This window comes from Heterocephalus glaber, unplaced genomic scaffold (genome assembly GCF_053883595.1).
Source record: "Heterocephalus glaber isolate CG9 unplaced genomic scaffold, H.glaber_assembly_v1.0 deba00000613, whole genome shotgun sequence".
Classification (NCBI taxonomy): Eukaryota; Metazoa; Chordata; class Mammalia; order Rodentia; family Bathyergidae; genus Heterocephalus; species Heterocephalus glaber.
Genome location: NW_028258152.1, coordinates 3,208,233 through 3,227,882, shown reverse-complemented (window position 1 = coordinate 3,227,882; position 19,650 = coordinate 3,208,233). Strand labels below are relative to the sequence as shown.

At 38.8% G+C, this 19,650-nt stretch overlaps 1 protein-coding gene and 2 pseudogenes across 6 annotated transcripts in view; 1 reads left to right on the top strand and 2 right to left on the bottom strand.

Moving 5' to 3' along the window:
* Positions 1–19,650, bottom strand: part of Sh3d19 (SH3 domain containing 19) — a 183,456-nt gene that overhangs the window by 98,400 nt on the left and 65,406 nt on the right. For 2 of the 5 annotated variants that reach the window (XM_087205714.1, XM_087205716.1), the window contains exons 1-2: positions 2,020–2,173; positions 251–290 (exon numbers count right to left, since the gene is read on the bottom strand). The gene's annotated coding sequence lies outside the window, so the exon portion shown is untranslated. Of the gene's footprint in view, positions 1–250; positions 291–367; positions 570–2,019; positions 2,174–19,650 lie in introns of those variants that run through there. The other 3 variants (XM_087205717.1, XM_087205715.1, XM_087205713.1) reach the window with 3 other exon arrangements.
* Positions 1–19,650, bottom strand: part of LOC101713694 (coiled-coil domain-containing protein 181-like) — a 101,363-nt pseudogene that overhangs the window by 21,563 nt on the left and 60,150 nt on the right. Inside the window, exon 3 of the transcript XR_015449056.1 lies at positions 251–290. The product of XR_015449056.1 is annotated as a coiled-coil domain-containing protein 181-like (transcript). The remainder of the gene's footprint in view (positions 1–250; positions 291–19,650) is intronic.
* Positions 18,252–19,494, top strand: LOC101700409 (zinc-regulated GTPase metalloprotein activator 1B pseudogene; annotated as a pseudogene).

The window sequence follows — 19,650 nt, the reverse complement described above, 5'->3', positions numbered from 1 at the left end:
ATGAAAATCATCTTTTATGAATACATATCTGTCACTGATAGGAATTCTCAAAGTAAAACATGTCTTCCGAGTAGTCAGTAATTTTACAAAGAAATTTTATTCAGAGAAGGAAAATTATTTCCCTTGTGAAGCTTCTCTGAATGCCACAGAAGGTTCCAATACACAGTAACACCATACAGGGTACTTGCATTGCTTCCAATGTTTTTCAAATAAACTTTATATGGAATCATCAAATACTATAAATTCATACCTGGAAGAACGATGCTCTGGCTTATTTCGTTCGTTGCGATCTGTAAAGAAAGACCATTGTAAGTCAGATGCTCTTAAAAGGCTGTTGAAAAAAATTCTCAAATACCAGCTGCCATACCATTAGGTGTCACAAGGTAGCTGCGTCTTTCCCCGGACAATGCTCCCCCTCAGAGTGGAGAGGACTCGCTAATGGGGAGGCAGGCACACAACGAAGGACAGGAGCAGAAACTTTTAGGGTTTGTTAAAATCATCTACTTGGAAATATATCATAACAAATATCATTTCATTTAAAAGATCTTCACTGTGTTAAATACTTTGCTGAAACCAAAATAGATCTAGTTAGAGAAGGAAAGTGAGGAAACAGAAAAGCCACAGATTACTCAGCTCAAAAAAATCATTCCATGAATCATGGTTGGCAGATTTTAACAGAATGGGGAGGGGAAAAAAATGAGCAGTAAGCGACAACATCTGCAAATACACTAAGACCAGAACAGCCTCACCCTTAACTCTGTATCACCCAGAACATACGGAAGTTGACTTCAATATTTACTATTAGGTGTGATCCCTCTCTCTCTCTCTCTCTCTCTCTCTCACACACACACACACACACTCACACCCAGAAATAAACTTTTTGGTTGTCCAGCCTGGGGAAGGAGCGTTAGTGGGTAGAGACCAGAGATGCTAAGTGTCCTGCAATCCACAGGGAACGCATCCCCACCCAAAAGAATTTATTTCATACAACATGTCAAGGGTGAGGAATCTTGCTATAGGGTGAGAAATAAAAGCAGAGCTGCGTGACATTCAAGAGTGCTTTTCTAGACTGCTACAAAATTAATTAACCCGAAGACTATCAAATACAAGAGAACCACAAAACCCACACAGTCCTTTTTTATTTGTTTTTGAGACAAGGTCTCACTATGAAGTTCAGGCTGGCCTTGAACCCACTATGCAGCCCACGCTGGCCTCAAACTTGTGGTTATCTCTCCGCCTCAGCCTCTCGAGTGCTGTTATTACAGGTATGTGTGACCATGTCTGGCAGTCTTAAAAATCTGAGTCATAATTTTCCCAGTATATGCTTAATAATAGAAAAAGTAAAAAATCATCAGTATTATGGAAGAATTAACAATAGAAAGCAATATACAAAACCGCAATATAGTTCTATGCAATTAGTCTTCAAAAAAAATCCTAAGAAATATTATCAAAATAGTTTCCCAGAATATCTTCTGATTTAATAGCAAAGCTAGAATTAAACAGAAATTCTTTTTTACCCTTAATTTTATTGCTGGTAGAGCTGTACAAACAGTATTATGAAAATGTACTCTAAAAACTTCTAGAGAGAAATATAGAGGAAAAAAAGAATTGGACTTACAGACTTAAAGGTATGTATCAATTCTCTCTGAATGGGTTCATAATAAAAATGTTTTTTTAAGCGAGAGAGTCAGTATACACTAAGACATTGTTTTCTGAAAGATTAACAAGTAGAAGAATTCACGATAAAACATGTTTGTTTAGGTATAATGCTCTCCAAGTGCATAATGCTGGTGCTTCTGGTTCTAATTTCTCTACACTGATTTAATATTACAGCATTTTTAAAACTTTCTTAGTTCAACTTAGTTTTACCACTCCCTTAAATAAAATTCTGGGCATATATAATCATTTAAAAAATCACTCCTCGCCTGGTTTTAGAGTCTGTTGGTTTTGCTAACAAAAGCAAAGCTAATAACTGGACACAGATCAATTATTCTCATATAGCAAAGCGATAATGCTTACCTGTGGCTGAAGATGAACTAAAATTCTGCCCAGAAAATCATCTGCTGCAGCTGTGATCTAGTTTCGTACAGTTTATTTAGGCAAGAGGAGAAACAGAGGCAAAATACATGTAAACAAGCCTCAGCAAGCTACGGGCCCCTCCAGGGCCCACTCTGATTGGCAGATGTGTTATGACCAGTCTGCACAGCTGGAATGTAGCCACTCAGGAAGCAAAGGGCCCATGGCTCTCCTTCATTTTTGGTTAAAACAGGAAATTCTATAGTCATTTTTACACTTTCTGCTCTACCAAAATACAAATGCCTTCCCATAGTACATCTCTACTGAACTAGTAAATAAAATCCAAGAAAACAACTGTGACAGGACATTTTAGATATTTTCTCCCAAATTCACTCTTAGTGTTATGATTCCTAGTAAATATGCACAGTGCTTGTTACACATTATTCCGAGGAGCCTACATTGTTGATAATTTGAAGGTCAGGGTAAATTATCATTACTTATAATATTCCCCACTCCTCATCTCTTGATAATAGGAAACAAACTGAAAAACATGTTCTCAGCTTCATCTTTTTTCCTCAAAGTACACAAATAGTTGGATTTTTCCAGAGAACCAGATTTGAGCTTGAATACACATAAATATGTGGAGGGAATGTGTGTTGCTGTATGTGGTGTGCATCTGTGTGTCTTGTAATCTTGTGCTATAAAAAATGTGTATATTTTAAGCAAAGTAATTTTTATGATAGCCAAGACTATTGTGCAATTCTGAAGAAATACATTAGAGGAAATGTGAAATTTCTGGCAAAATAATAAGCTGTTATTATTTTGGTCCAAAAGCCAAGACTGAGAAAAACAAATCACTGAGGGAAGATCTGGGCTCTGCTTTGACGCCAACAATAACAAAACATTTAGATACAATCCCCTTAAGAATGAGAACAGATCAATAGCAAACACGGAAATTTCACCTTGGCTATCTAAACTCAGTGCTTTTGGAGTATGAATTTTATTTATTTCAAATCAAATACTCTATAGCACATTCCCTCAATTTGCTTTAGAGTTTCTAATTTTTAATAATTAGGAGAAAATATACTTGTGAAGGCTTTCTAACTTTTGCATATTTAGAAATCACATGAATAATTTACTAGGCTCAAAGTCTCACCTATGAAAAACATTATGAAATATAAAATGCTGTAACTCTCAAATTCTTCTGTCTGCCAAACGTTGCACATGATATATTAACGCCAGGGATCCACCAAGCAGAGCGCGTGATTTAGTTTACTCAAGGCCAGCACAGCATTCTCAGTGTGAGGGTGAACATAACTGCACAACCATGTAAAGTCTGCTGGTTTTGAAGATCTACTGTGTATGTCACACATGTGCACATACATAGCCCTCGTGACACTCATCTATGCCTCTTGGTCCATGAAGCTAATTGGGGCAGTGGAAAAAATCTGCAAGCAGAAAACCAAGCCAAGCCAACCCAGTCTGCTAATGGCTCTGGGAGGATAAATGAGGGACAATTTAAGGTGGCAAAGAAGGAACCTACAGTGAGTGAATCAAGGGGACTGGAGAACAGCTCGGGTAGTGTAAGAAGCTCTTGTAGGTCAGAGACTCTGTGTAAGAATTCCAGATTACCCACATTTTCCTTTCATGGTAATTTCTGGTCCTAAGCAATGTAGGAATATACGATTCCAATGTTTATGTACTTAGGAGTTGTATCACCTACACAGAAAGGAATGCACACTCGGCAGGAACAGCTTTGTGGGAACGGCCAGACAGATCCTACTGATGTGGAATCATATTGGGTGACTCTGAATCTAATAATGACAAAATATTTTGAAATGGAGACAGCAAAACTACAAATGTCATTTTTTGCTTTGATTATAACTAAGAATGGCCGACTCAGAACCTACGAAAGGAATCTGTTGTAAGATATTCAGGCTTTGATGATTTGGCTTTGATCACTTAACTGAACAGAAAAATCAAACCTCCTTGAGTAGGTGATATAGGAGAGATATAACTTCCAATCTGAAGTGTCAAGTTCGTATTCCCAAAAACTGAAGAATGAATTCCAAGAACAATGGAGGTTAAGAGTGGAAAAGATTTATTGAGAGAGGAGATAGGACACACTCAAGGGGGGAGTGTGGGTTCTCAAAAGAATGAGGCACACACAACCGGCAGCTGGGGAATGGGAAAGAGGAATAGCTCCAAGAGACAGGAGGGGTCCCTAGTGGGTTGCCGCTGAGGTCATCTTTCCAAGAATGTTTTATAGGACAAAGTCATGAGGTGGATACAACATGGGTTAAACTATAATCAACCAAGAAGATTACAAGTATAGCCTGTTAGCTAATATTGATTCAATAATGAAGCAGGACATGTAGCAAGGGCACATGGATGACGTCATTAACCGTGGTTGATAATCTGTGGTCTTAGTCTTGTCTTTAGTCTTAGTAGTTATAGGCTTAATCTTAGTGGGTGGGAGAGGATGGCCTACCCCTACTGAGATAATGGTCTATTTCTATGGGAAATCCCAAAAGAGTGGTACCAATTATTGTATAATCTTAAATTTCCATTTACATCTTTAATCTTGAGGTCTTGCCTTTGTTTGTTCCAGGGATCGAACTTGGGACCTTGCGCTTTCGAGGCAGGTGGTGGAACCACTGAGGTAAATCCCTGGCCCAGGTCTTGCCTTTTTTAGATACACCTCCAGTCACAGTTTTGATGTGTTTTCATCTTCTGCACCAACTCCCTTGAGGGCCTAGCTCTGTCTGACTCCCTGTTAATTTTTATCTAACTTAGCTGCTTATAATATAGGGACCAATTTACCTTACTAACCAAAGTCATAAGTGAGAGGTTGTAAACTGTTCTTTGAAATTAGGGGAAAAACTCAATTTCCAGGATGAACACATAGAGAGACACTCTCAACAAAGAAGGGGGTAGTATAAAGGGAATTTCTCTTACATCTCATATTGGAGGAATAAAATTTCTTTTTAGGAAGAGTATGGTCTATGAAATGATTCTATAGCATACAAGCATTATCATCAAGTTCTAACTTGAGAGTGTGTGTGTGTGTGTGTGTATGTGAATTTTTAAAAAAAGGGTCTCACTGTGTTAAGTAGGCTGGTCTCAGACAATCTACCTGCCTCAGCCTTCTGAAGTAGGTGGGACTACAGGTACATACCACATTGCCCGGCTTATTATATGGTATTTTAAAACCATGGACCATTCCAACATAAATCCTTTGTGCCATTTAATACTAACCAAAGGTTCTATTCAGTCTCTGAAAGAGAATTATCTATGTGTCATGTAAGGACACTTTGGTCATTGCCAAATTGTTATGGCTTGGGTTTAGATGTCGTCCCAAAGCCTCATGTGGTCATAGGTAGGGCTTTCTCTGGGATTGACTCATCGTGCAGTGGTAGGATCAAGGGCACTAGGATTAAGAGTGTGAGTGCTGCCTGCCCTAAGCAGTCTGGATAAAAGTGGTAGAAAGATGCTGTTAAGGTCCCCTCGCTGCTTTTGCTACCTTCTGCCCACCATGAACTGTTGCCCCTCAGCCATGTGCCACCCTGCCTTGGAGTCAGCTGACTATGGACTGAAACCTCTACAAACTGTAAACCAAATAAACTTTTCCTCCTTTAATTTTGGTGTCAGCTATTTGTCTCAGCAAGGAGAAAAGTAACTAAGACACTGATTGATACAGGAGATTGGGGTGTGCCAGAGCTGGCTGGGAAAGGAGGCATAACAAGATCCTGGAACACAAGGGCAGAACAGTTCCCAAAACCCTGCACTGGAACTTCTGATGAGAACTCAAGGAGGTTTTCAATAGGATGCCTAGACCTGACATCAGCCTGTGGGATCGGACTCCAGCAGCACCCCCAGGACTTGTATGTAGAAGCTCGGCTTTCCCCACGATCCAGACAGCATAAAAGGACACAGGTGCCAAGAAGACCTTGCTAGCGGGCTTTCCTCGGGATAGCCCACCCTGCTTTCTCCAGGGTGTTCTTTTATCTTGTTTTTTTCTGTTTTAACACTGCCCCAAGCTTGCTCTGCAGAGCCACTTTCTCTCTCATTCTTCACTTTTATTTTTTCAAATAAACTTTGCCACTGCTTTTTGCTCTTGTCCTTCCATTCTTTATTTAAGACAAGAACTTGGAGTCCAACTCCAGAAGGAGAAGTGACCAATCCAGAACCTGGTGACGTTTATTTGGCAAACCACTTTTAGAAGGAGCTACCCAATAACATTTTGATGTAGCCAGCCAGGAGAATCAAAAGCCAGGAAAGGGGCTGGGGATTTAGCTCAGTGGCTCCGTGCCTGACTCGCAAGCACAAGGTCCTGAGTGTGATCCCTGGTACCAAAAAAAAAAAGGCCAGGAGATTCTGACAAGAAGATCACATATGCAATGGCAGTCTGTTAAGACTGTAATGGAACTGAAAAATTCCCACTGCCTAATGGCTTCATGGCCACCATAACATCATCACAGTGCAACACATTATTCATGTGTTTGTGGTGATGCTAGTATTAAAAAAATAACTGCCAGTATGCTGCCAGTCACATAAAAGTATAGCACATACAATTATGTACAGTACATAATACTTGATAATAATGATTAATAAGCATATTACTGGTTTACATATTTACTTTTGTACTTATATTGTTATTTTGTACTGTATTCCTTCTACTTATAAAGTTTACCATAAAACACTGTATCATGTTACAGTGGGAGCAGCCTCACATAACATGTGTTTACTGCAACTCTTGACTGCATCAAAAGGTCATCAAGTGACCAACCTCTACCACTTAGATTTGTGTAACCACACTATGAAATGCACACAAGGATGGAACTCCCTGGTGGCACATTTCTCACATGCAACAAGGTATTTCCATCACAGGCCACCATATGTCAGTATTTGCAGCAATAATGTTACTACCTTTTCTCTTATGATAAGCAGATTAAATAAAACAAAAAACCCATCCATTACATAACACATTTAAGATTCATGAGTCTTACTTTGTGACTATTTAAAAGACAGCAAAACTGATTCTGTACCGGTAGATTATGGGTGAAATTTTATATATCAAGTATCAGGGTTTCAAAGGTGTTTCTATAAACTTTAAGTGGTTCTTTTATTTAGGCAGAGAAAACTATCTATCTATCTATCCATCTACCCACCCATTCATTCATCCACCTATCAATAACCCAGTACTCCTACAAAATTATTCACACCAGCTAATACCTCTCCTTTCTAATTCTATTTGATCCTATTCAGGTGTGTCTCCAAACTAACTTTTATTCACTTTTGAGAATCTCATAGTGACTAGAATATTGTACTAACTGGCAGGTTTTAATTAAATATATATTTCTTGTAGTTAAACTAAACACATTGTTGAACATAAGAAAGTTTCTGTTCTCTAGGTTGAAAAAGTGGAGAAATTGAAGAGAACCTCTATGAGTAACCATGCAGGAGAAAAATGAGACATATAGTAGGTACCTTTGGGAAAGTTTAGACTACAGTACATTAATTCTAATTATAAAGTGCCCAAACTCATTGAAATGTAGCATCCTAATCACAGGCAGGGAGAAACAAGATGGGAGGAAAGGTTTTCGATATAAGATTTGTATTTCAACAAAGACACAGACTGTCTCTGAATCTGTTTTCTCCTTCTCATGCTTATTGTTTCTGCCCTCATTTGGGATTCTTATCAGCACTTGTCCGGACTATTGCGTCCTGACTGGATTTTCCGGTTCCAGGCTCTTCTTCAACTCAGCCACTACCAACCAGATAAATCCAACAACAAAATATATTAGCTTACAGGAGGCCAGAATACAAAATGAGCCTATACTGAGATAAAATTATCTGTAGGGCAACATTCCTTTTGGAAGCTCCAGGGGACACTCCATTTCCTTGCTTTTTTTTTTGGTACTGGGGATCGAACTCCAGTCCTTGTGCTTGCGCAGCAGGCGGCGAAACCACTGAGCTAAATCCCCAGCCCTCTTTGCTTCTTGACGTCATCTCCATTCCTTGGCTTGTGACCCCTTCCTCAAACAGTTTCGTATTTTTCAATCTCTTTCTGATGCTGGCCTCTTCTTCTGCCTCCCTCTAATACTTTAATACGGTCACAACAGGGCCATAATTTGTCTCACTACTGGGCAGCTTAAACCACTCGGGTACATAGATGACTGTCTCACTGTGTGGCTTTTTATTAATTTTAGTAGTAAAGACTGATAAAAGTGATTAGATCCATCTGTAGCACTAGTGGTGAAATGGAAAAAACAAAAGACAGAGCGGAGACTGACAGCTCAAAGCCTGGCAGAGACTGACAGTCTCAAGGCTGACAGTCTCAGGCCTGCCACTCCTGCTAAACCCATGAAGGTCACTGTGCCCAGAAGATGGAACTGCTGAAACACAGCTGCCTAGCTCTCTATGTCTTAAAGATAAACTGTAAAAACAACATTTACCTCTACCTCTCTACCCTTTGCTAAGTTCTACTTCTATAAAATTCTGCTTGCTCCTCTGCCCTGCCTGAAGAACAGATAAATATGAGAACAAATGGAGGAACAGGGCTCAGACTCTGGAAGGCAACTTCCGCTGGGCTGGCTAGCAAATAAACCTGCCTTTCCCTCCAGTTCTCTGAGTGCCACTCTCTTCCTTGGTCCGTCTGCCCTCCAAGAGCCCTTTCAGTAGTACAAGATCCCTGATGGCACAGTCATACATGTAGCACCAGTGGTTCAACCTGGTAGGAACGTGTTAAAAGACCATTATTTACACAGGGCTCTAGATGATACGCCAATGTGATCTCTTCATGTGAACTTCAGTTGATCAACAACCTTTGATTCTTTCTTGCCATGCAATGTAACTTCCAGGCTCCAAGAATCAGGATGTGGACATCTTTGTGGGAGGGAAAGAGCATCAGTCTGCCTAACACACCTTATCTGAACTCTCATGCTATCTATACCATTTACTTCACACTCTGTACATGAGAGTCTGTGTGTTGCTATTTCATGTTTCAGGCAATTCCTGCTAAGCAGTGTTTCTGATGAAAGCAAGATTCTGTTTCAGATCAGCTTCTGTAAATGTCTGTTGATGATGACAATAGCCAATGTCCTCTTTCTTTTTTGCCCTTCTTCCTTTGTACTATAGGTTTGCTGAAATATCTGGTACTGCTAAAAATTATTTCTTCCTAAGAATTTTCAGGCATTTTTAAACTTTTAATAAACATAATAGTGATTTAAGCGTCATCTTTGTTCCATATTTAGTGTATTCTGTCTCAAAGCAGCTTGCATGAAAGCAAACCACACACACATAGAGGAGAAAAAAAAATTACTGCAGGATTTGAAATGGAAGAGAAGCTGGCTATCCGGTGATAGGCTGCTACTTCTTTTTAATAATTCTTTAAAATGGTACAACTGAATCACTTTAATTGTTGAATTCAATTGACAACTGAACCGGGCTTTGTATGATTCCAGCTTTACGTTAGTAGCTTCAGAGCTGAAAAATCAGAGCCGCCGTCTGCACTGCCCCTTGTCATCCCACGGTGGAGTTGGCAGGGACTGCGGGAAGATGGGCACTTCATCAGTGCCGCCTGGTCCTGGGAAGCACGGTGGGGAAGAGCGCAGAGACGGAGCCAGCTAGCGACAGGGTGTCCTCAATCCCTCCTGCCGTCCTCACCTCAAGCTCCTTAATGATTCTCTTAGCCCAATAATTACTTTCATGCCTCTTTCTGTTACAGTATCTCTTCAGCAAGCAAAACTTGTGATTTAAAGATGGAAAAAAGACCTTTGAATTAAATATAAATCACTGTTCTCCCTACTGCCAAATTCAAAATGTTAGGCCTAAATTTAAAATATGCTGCTTCTAAAGTTTTCTGTAATGAGCCAACAAAATAAATTTTACCTAGAATAAGATTAAGAAAGGCAACCTGAAAAACAGGGCTTGCATTCAGTGTTTCCCAAATTATAATAACCTCTTGGGATAGTCACAAAGCATAGCAGCGTCTTAACAGTTCTGAGAAATCCTGCAATTCACAAATTTTATTTAACTTTATCATAGCATTTCCCAGACTAATTTGAAACATAGTATTTCTTAGAAAATCAAACTTGATATGATACTGTTATGGTTTATATCTAGATGTGCTCATAGGTGGGGGTTTTGGGAGGTGCATCATGGGGTGTGATGCTGGACTAGTCCATGATGGGTTTACAGCTGGATGTGATGTTGGCAGGTGAAGCCTGGTGGGAAGAGGTGGGTCACTGTGGGTGTGGCCTGGATATGGACATACACTGAATGTCCCTCTTCCTCCCTCAATGGTGCACTCTGCTTCCTGCCCACCGTGCCCCTCTGCCATGCCTCCCCGCCTTGGAGCCAGCTGACTACAGACTGACACTTCTACAAATTGTGAACCAAAATAAACCTCTCCTCCCTTACCTTGTGGGTGTCAGGCATTTTGTACCAGCAACAAGAAGGTACCTCAGACAGATACCTAAGCACTGCCAGTGCCGTCTCATTTATCACCATCCATCTCCCTGGGAGATCAAGGTCCCTTATGCAGAGGCTGGTCTTGCTCATCTCCACGTCCAGCAACGTGGTGACACATAGCTGGCCTGTATGAAATGCACTAACCTCCACCTAGGGTAGGGCCTGGCACAGCATGAAAACCTAAAAGGGGATGGCAATTAACGATACATGAATTTCCCTTCCAAATCCAGTCAGACCACAAAACCTGAGCTCTTAAGATCATATCAAATGTGTCCTTTCTTTATATCTTTTATTTTACATGTTTAGGTGAACCTGTTCATCTTAAAGCTTTTTTCTTTTTCTTTTGTGGGTCTGTGGATCAAACCCAGGTCCTTGAGGATGCTAGGCAAGTGGTCTACCACTGAGCTACATCCACAGCCCTGATTTGTGCATCTTAGACCATAGGTTCCACAAAGAAAAGGAGCACTGATTGCTTAGTGCCTCCAGATATTTACTACTAGATCCTACCCACAATGGTGAAATAAAAGATATTTCAGTATGATAATCTAGATAATACTTTTTAAAAAATTAGTATTTATTGTTACATTTTTGACATACATAACAATCACATTCCTCATAGGGAATTTGTATCTGTACACAATATAATTCTATTTTTCTTTTTTTCCCATTCCCCTCCTCACCCTTCTACCTTTCTTTTCCTATTTACAAAACTTTGTTTCTACTGTTTTCCTTTTTTTATCCCTATTCCCTTCCAGCCCTTCCCCTAATCCCCTCCCTTGTTCCCTTTTCCATCTGAACATTTTCTTCCTACGTCCCAATATCCTGCGCTTTGCTCATTTACCCTCTGTGTTTCTCACACAAGAGAAACAATGTGTATTTAAACATGTGTGTCAGATTATTACACTTATAATTATGTTCTCAAGGTGCATCCATTTGCCTAAAAATATCTCAAGTTTATCCTTCTTTATGGAAGAGTAGTACTCTACTGTACATAAGAAACACATTTTCTTTATCCACTCATCTGTTGATGGGTATATGGGCTGTTTTCAAGATTTAGCTATTGTAAATTGTGTTGCTATAAACATGAGTATGCATATATCACTGTGGTACGATGCCCTTAACTCTTTCAGGAAGATATCTAGGTAGGGAATAGTTGGGTCAAATAACTTCTGGTTTTAGTTTTTTTGAGGAAAAAACTGATTTCCATAGTGTTTGTAGGTAGACTTTTAAAGCAGAAATTCTAGGCCAAATAGGCTTCAAGTTCTTGCTTTACTACTGATTACCTGAATGCCCCAAGCAAAATATTTAACCTCTGTAGGCCTCAGTATCCACATTTGTAAAAGGGGATAATACATAGTGGTACCCAATTGATCAAAGTGAATGAGGATTAAATGAACAAGTGTATATAAAGGCAAGTATAGCTGCTATCAGTGCTCAATAAATGTTTACTACTATGACAATATACCGAATATTCATATAGTTGACAGTATTGTGGACAGGATTATCTAGAAGGTTAATTGCCCATTAATTCAATATGGATTTTCTAATTGATGGGATTTTCTTCCTTACTACTGGTCATGGGGATAGGAATGTACTAATAATTTCCAAACTTTCTCTTATTAAATGGTTCCAGCCTCTTTCATCTTTCCTTTTCCAGTTTTTTTGAACCAATAGTTACTACAAACAATAAATCTGACTTTTCATTTTCCCATTGTAGTCTCTGGCAGAAATGTTACGTATGTTCTAAAAATAAGCAGAAGAAGGGAGAAAGAGAACCAAAAAGCAGACAGAGACAGTTCCTTGAGGATGGAAACTGTGCTGACCAGATCACCACCCCTCTCATTCTCTAATATGTCTTTCCCAACCCCTAGTTCATCTTACGGGTGTTTTTGTTTTTACTTCGTGGTGCATGGGATCAAACCTAAGGCTTTGTGCATGCCAGGTAAGTCTCTACCACACAAAGCAACTCCCAGTCATATTTTAAGACCCCAAAACCCCAAAATAAATTTTCTGGGGAGGACAAATGACTGACGTAGAGAAAGAAACTAAACAGAATAAATATAAATACTTTACTATGAACTCACCAAAAGTATTTCACGATGGTATGGATTTTTTTTTTCCGGTACCAGGGATTGAATTCAGGACCCTGCGCTTGTCAGGCAGGCAAGGTGCCACTGAGCTAAATCCCAGGCCCTAGTATGGATTTTTTTTTTTTTTTTTTTTTTTTTTTTGGTGCCGGGGATCGAACTTGAGACCTTGTGCTTGCGAGGCAGACGCCAGAACCACTGAGCTAAATCCCTGGCCCCATGGATTTTTAAATAAGAATTCAGAAAACAAATTAAAATTGTTATTTCAGGCACAAAAGGATGACCAAATATCTCTCACCACATGTTGCTCTTTCAGCTGTTAGGGTAAAATAACTTTTTCCTTTAAAGGACAAAGGGCCTGTTTTTTACTTTCTCTTTTTTCTTTACTTCCCCTTACTATCTGGATCTTGTAGCACAGTTTTACATTTGTATAGCTGGTTCTGTAAAATGAACAAACATCAGATCCACTGTAGCCAAGAGACTCAGACTCCTTCATGTGGGGAAGCCAGAAACACAGGGAGGAAAACCACATTATTCCAAACACCAGACGCCTTGCTCTGGTTGAAGAACAACTGATTCTGCAACCCACTGCCACTTGGATGAGGATTTTTCTGATCTAGGTCTTTAAACTGAGGGTTTTTTTCTTATCCACAGTGGGGCAGTCTTGATCTCTAATCTAAAGTAAGTGACGCAATTTTTTTCTTTTAATCAAGAAAAGGCATAGTCACATCTGGGCCTTGTCAAACTAGAAGACCTAGGGAGAGCAATGTATTCTGTGTACCACACTGCTTCTAAATCCAAGCCTTTCACCTTCCTCTCCACTTCATTCACTCTCACGCACATGACCACCTTCAAAAGAATATGGAAAAACAACCAGAATGCCCACCGGTTTCATCCTATTCTTCACTGTGTATACTGCCTCTGAAGTAAGTGCTCAGCTCTGATTCTTGAGTTCTAAAGACTCATAGAATTGTTCAACGTGAAGACACCTGAGGACATCAACCACCTTTTCTTTGAAGCCTTATTCGATCTTCTCCCACAGGCAGAAACAATGCCTCTCCCATACATTCAGTGCTTTGTCGCATTCTGACATCTTACTGCTTCCACTACTATCCACTCACTGCTTTAAGACAGGGCCTTAGTGTACTTTCTAGCACCTTACACAGATTAGGTGTAACCTAAGTATTTGTTGTTGAATATTCTGGTCTGAATCTTCTCCACATCTTTGCAAATTGAAAGCAAGCTAAGTTAAAAAGCTTCTGTGTTGTTTTTGTTTCTTTTGAGGGGATGAGTGTGGGTTAGTAATTCACAGAGAAGAGACATTCTACATTAGTGTCCAAAAGCTTCCAATAATTCTGATTTGGAAAAAAGGCATTCTGAAGTGCTACTTCGGAATTGCAAAATGAGTAAAAACATAATGTTCATGTAATGAAAAATGTACTGTTTAAGGAGGGGGGAAATCACAAAGAAGCACAGGAAGCTACCTAAGAGGTTTATTTCTGTGGCTCCCAGGTTACAAAAAACCATTGGGACAAATAAAAAAACCCCTGCTTATCAGTGCAATAATACAACAGCTATTATGCATGGAGTGTTTACTATGTCAGAAGCAGTCTTGATACATTTCCACTTAATCTTCACAGAAGTCTGCCATTTTATTGATGAGAAAGCAAAGTCTCAGAGAAGTTAAATAAAATCAATAAGAATTTTTGAATGTGCATCTGAATAACTACCAAGTCCCTGTTCTTTCCATTACATCAGAAGGCTGTAGGTCCTACTCATTTGAATTCTTGGGTAAACACTAGAAACACAGTTCATTACAAACCACACTTCTATTTCAGTATCAGATGGTGTGTTGTTTAGAGACTGAATTCAGGGTCTTACATTCCTTCCCACCATCTCTGAGGTTTTCTTCAGCCCCTATCATATCAAATGCCCTATCATAAATCCCTAAGAACACAGAAGTATTTGACTTGGGCATCTCATACGTCAGACCCGAGGAAATAGGTCCAAATCACTACCTGGTGTTATCAATGATCCTAGGTTAATAACATTAAATTTATGAGTTCAGAAGAATATAGATACAGATATTGACAACAGGGGCATGGCAGCTTGATAATTCATTACAAAATTAACAAACATGACAAAGGCTTGAATACTGTTGTAATATTGCTTATTATTAATTCTTATAATCTTAATATTTAAAAAAAATTTTAAAGAATCAAGTGACCTGGAAAAAATATATTTTAGTTGTTTTCTTTTTTGGGGGTACTGGGGATTGAACTCGGGTCCTTGCACTTGCAAGGCAGGTGGCAGAACCACTGAGCTAAATCCCCGGCCCCAAAATATTATATTTTGATAGTATACCAATCTGGGTGTTAATGATATTTTTCTAACACAATTAACTACTTTTAAAAATTTCAATACAAGGTTCATCCTTAAAAGTTAAAAGACACAAATTTCAGGAGACAAGGCACAAAAACTGTAAAATAGAGTAACCACATGCACAAATGAGCTCTGGAGTAGCTTGTGTGTCATTTATGCAAGCCAGACTTTATTAGATACCATGGATTTGGTATCAATAACTACCAATAAAGATTTTCGTTCCAGCCTCAGGGACACCTGTATGCTTGTGTGCATCATGAAGTAGCCCATGCACTATAGGCAATTTAAAAAACAGGTCTGAGAGAAAGAGTGATCAAGGTTCATGTCTAGTAACACAGAGATGAAACATGGGACCTATTCTATTTTATCAGTAATCAGAACAAAGTGTTCAATGTTTTCTTACCAAACAGCCATGAGCAAAACATCTGTAGGTATGGGTACATTAGATCAATATTAGCCTTAGCCACCCACTAGCTCTGGTTGCTCAGTATAATAGACCTCTCTGATCTATTCCAGCTCTGGACCAGAGGAAAAAATTAATCAAAGTATTGATTCCTTTGAATCAAGATGCATGTCTTGGCAGATAATGGATTGGAAAATACAGTTAGAATACAATACAATTTACTTTCAACAAACTCACAATCCATGTTGAGTCAAAAGAGCAAACAATTTCTAATGCATAGTATAAAAAGTGCAGAACTGTACCACTGTTGGTTGGTGTGAGAATTAGGAATTGTAATGTTAAATAACAAAAATATTGGTACAGATTTCCAGACTGCTCCCAAATAATAATTTCACCTAAATTTATGTATTTCCAGGCTATATCTTTATAGTGAGTTAACTATTTTAAACTTTCACTGAAGTTTAAGCAAACACCTGTTCTGATATACCTTGCCTTATAATAGGCATTTAAAAAAAAAATTCCCGCACCACCTGACATTCTAATTACCTGGACTCAGAGGACGCTAATGAGTAGTAAAATGATAGACACTAAATAAATGAATGTCTAGAGCTTACTGAAAAGTGAAACTATAAGGAAAGTTTAGTTGTGACTAAGAGATCTTCCTAGGTTTCCCAGAGAAGACAGTATTGACCTGAGAATAAAATTAAGTTGGTAAAATCTGAGACATAAAGATGGGATGAAGCACCTCCAAGTTTAGAATTATATATGCAAAAGTGTGATGGAGCAAAGAATTGAAGAAAATGTTACTCAATAATTATAGGCCAAGCTGTGAAGAGAACATAATAGGAATTGGGCTTTTGCTCTATAAGATGCCCTTGACAAACAGCCTCAGCAGCATCCCACTTTTGGAGCTAGCTCTTCAAGAGCTCTCTTTCAATAAACCTTTCCTACTTTTAACCTCCTCTATCCTTGAGTCCACTCTTCAGTACCAGGAGACTGGTTAGGAGTCACTTCCCTATGACATGGGGGACCCAGTTTCCCTTCCTACTCTCCTACAGGAAAACCTACATGTCAGCATGCCCATTAATACACTGAATGACATAGTTATATCATTCAGAGGAATGTAATTTGGAGGAACAAACCCACTACTGTATCATTCAGGTGAGTCCTTATTACATGTGTCCACAACCAATGTGAAACAAACACCTGTAGGAAAATCAATACATAAAAGAAAAAGACCAAAATATACAATTGATTTTGAATCAAAGAGAAAAAGAATTTAGGGAACAAAAAAGAATAGGCTAACTGGTATTCTCAATAGATGAAAAAGCATGTTGTACACACAAAATAAGTGTCTACCATGACAAAACCACCAGAGAACAAAAAGCAGTTGTCTAAAATTAAATATATGGTTATTTGTAAATGTAACAGATTAAACAGGCTGAGTAACAGAATAGATACTGCTGAAAAATAATCTAAAAGGTAAGTTGACAGGATTTTAAAAACCCGTCAAGAACAGAGAAAAAAGATAAAAATTAAGAGCCATAGAGTAAATTCACAAGTCTCACGTCATTCCTTTCTTTATGTTTCTTATCCTGAAACAGTAATTCAGCATAGAATTAGATAACAGAGGGGATAGGATTCATAAAGAAATAGCAGATGATAAGTTGTGAACATGAAATAATCTACCCTGGGAGTTTAGTAGATAACTCCAGAAGCAAAGATTTATCTTAGGTACATGCTCTAATAATCTGTTAGGAAAAGATCCCCCAAGGAGAAGGATGGAAAAAAGAAATTCTGAAAGAAAGTGTTAAGGGTCTGTTTATTCTATTAGTATCATAGAGGGGGATTGTTGGGGGAAAGCTGATAAGCCCAAGAAAATGGCTAGAAACCAAGAATTGCAAATCAAGAGAAAATGAAATAGAGGTTGTGAGAATAAAAGAAAAAGTTTAGGAAAGCCCTGCTTGCTCTTTCATAGATAGATTCCATGTATGAGGCTTAACTTTGTAATCATCTTCACCACTGATCAGATATCACCAAAGCATGAGAAATATAATTTTTACATATTCAACTCGAAAAAGCTGCTAAGAATCCACAATAAGATACCACTTATCACCCACTAGAATGGGTCACTAGAACAGATCAAAAAGGCAGGCAATAAAAAGTGTTGGCAAGGATGTAGAGAAACTGGAACCCTCGTACACACTGCTGCTGGGAAGGCAAAATGATTCATCTGCTTTGTAAAAACAATCTAGCAATTTTCAAAAGGCTAAATATGAGTAACCTTATGACCTAGAAATTCTACTCTTAGAAGTACACATAAGAAAAATAAAATTAAAACATCCACACAAAATCCTGTACAGAGCAGCATTGGTCATAATTGCCAAAAGTAGAAACAACCCTAAAATCCATCTTTTAGCAATAAAAAAAAAAAAATGAAGTCCTGGTACATGCTACACATGGACGGACCTCAAACACAGTATGTTACGAAGCCAGTCAGAAAAAGACTGCATAATGTATGCCTCCACTTATATGAAATGTCCATAAAAGACAAAAGTCTTAGAGTCAGAAAGCAGACTAGTGCTTGTCTAGGACTGCGGGTGGGGCATGAGCCATAAGGGATGAAGGGTTCAGGCTTCATGGGATGATAAGAATGTTCCAAAATTGAGTAAGGCGTTCGTTGCATAATTCTGTGACTACACTAAAAAACCCATTGTACACTTTAAATGGTCAAATTCTATTGGGATAAGTTTTACCTAATAAAGTTGTTATCTAAAAAGTTAAGAATAATAACCCTGATTAAATGAGTGAAAGGCTGAAGTACTTATCTTAATACTTACAGAAGTATAAGATTGCATGAACTACGGGCCAGGCTTGGCGAGCTTGGCATGTGTGGCTGCGTTTGGACGTTTAAGGTCCCAGCTCTTGAGCTGAGGGGGAGGTGTGCTTCAGACCGGAATGTTACCGGTATTGTAACTGGAGATGAGGAAGAGGAACCAGCACAGGAAGATTGTCCTGAATTGGTTCCCACTGAGATGAAGCAAACAGAGGAAGGGGAAAAGCTCGGCCCGGCAGCGTGCGCCAAGATCTCAGTCACAATTATCACCGGGTATTTAGGCGCTGGAAAGACAACACTACTGAACTACATTTTAACAGAGCAACACAGTAAAAGAACAGCAGTTATTTTAAATGAATTTGGTGAAGGAAGTGCAGTAGAGAAATCCTTAGCTGTAAGTTAAGGTGGAGAGCTCTCTGAAGAGCAGCTGGAATTTGGAAATGTTCAGTGAAGGACAGTAGCCTTAGCGTTAGTGAGAATTTGATGCAGAAGAAGGGGAAATTCGATTACATACTGTTAGAGACCACTGGATTAGCAGATCCCGGTGCTGTGGCTTCTATATTTTGGGTTGATGCTGTACTAGGAAGTGCTATTCATCTTGATGGTATCATAACTGTGGTAGATTCAAAATATGGATTAAAACATTTAGCAGAAGAGAAACCTGATGGCCTTACCAATGAAGCTACTAGGCAAGTTGCTTTAGCAGATATCATCCTCATCAATAAAAGACTTGATTTCAGAAGAGGAGTTAAACAAATTAAGAATAGCCATTAGATCAATAAATGGACTAGGACAAATTTTAGAAACACAAAGATCCAGAGTTGATCTAACATATTAGATCTTCATGCCTTTGATAGTCTCTCTGGAATAAGTTTTCAGGAAAAATTTCAGTATGTGCCAACAGCACAACCTCACCTTGATCAGACTATTGTTAAAATCACGTTTGAAGTACCAGGAAATGTAAAGGAAGAAAGTCTAAATGTATTTACTCAGAATCTCCTGTGGGAAAAGGTGAGAAACAAGGACGATCACAGCATGGAGGTCATATGGCTAACCGGGCTGGTGTCAGTCAGAGACAAACCACAACAAATGATTGTCCAAGGTGTCCCCAAACTCTATGACCTGGAAGAGACTCCAGTGAGCTGGAAAGATGACACTGAGAGAAAAAGTCGAGTGGTTCTTATTGGCACGAATTTAGAGAAGGACATCCTCAAACAACTATTTATAGCTACTGTAACAGGAACAGAAAAGCAGTAGACAGCACAAGTCAAAGAAGATCAAACTTGTCTATAACACTGGAGGCATTTATCAAAGGATTGGATAATAAAAATAAGTTTCCTACTGGGTATATTTCAACCAATATAGTCTTTCATGATTTCTGTTATAAATTCCAGTGTATTTAAAGATGGTATTTATTTTATACAGTACATAAAACTTAGTAAATCAATACT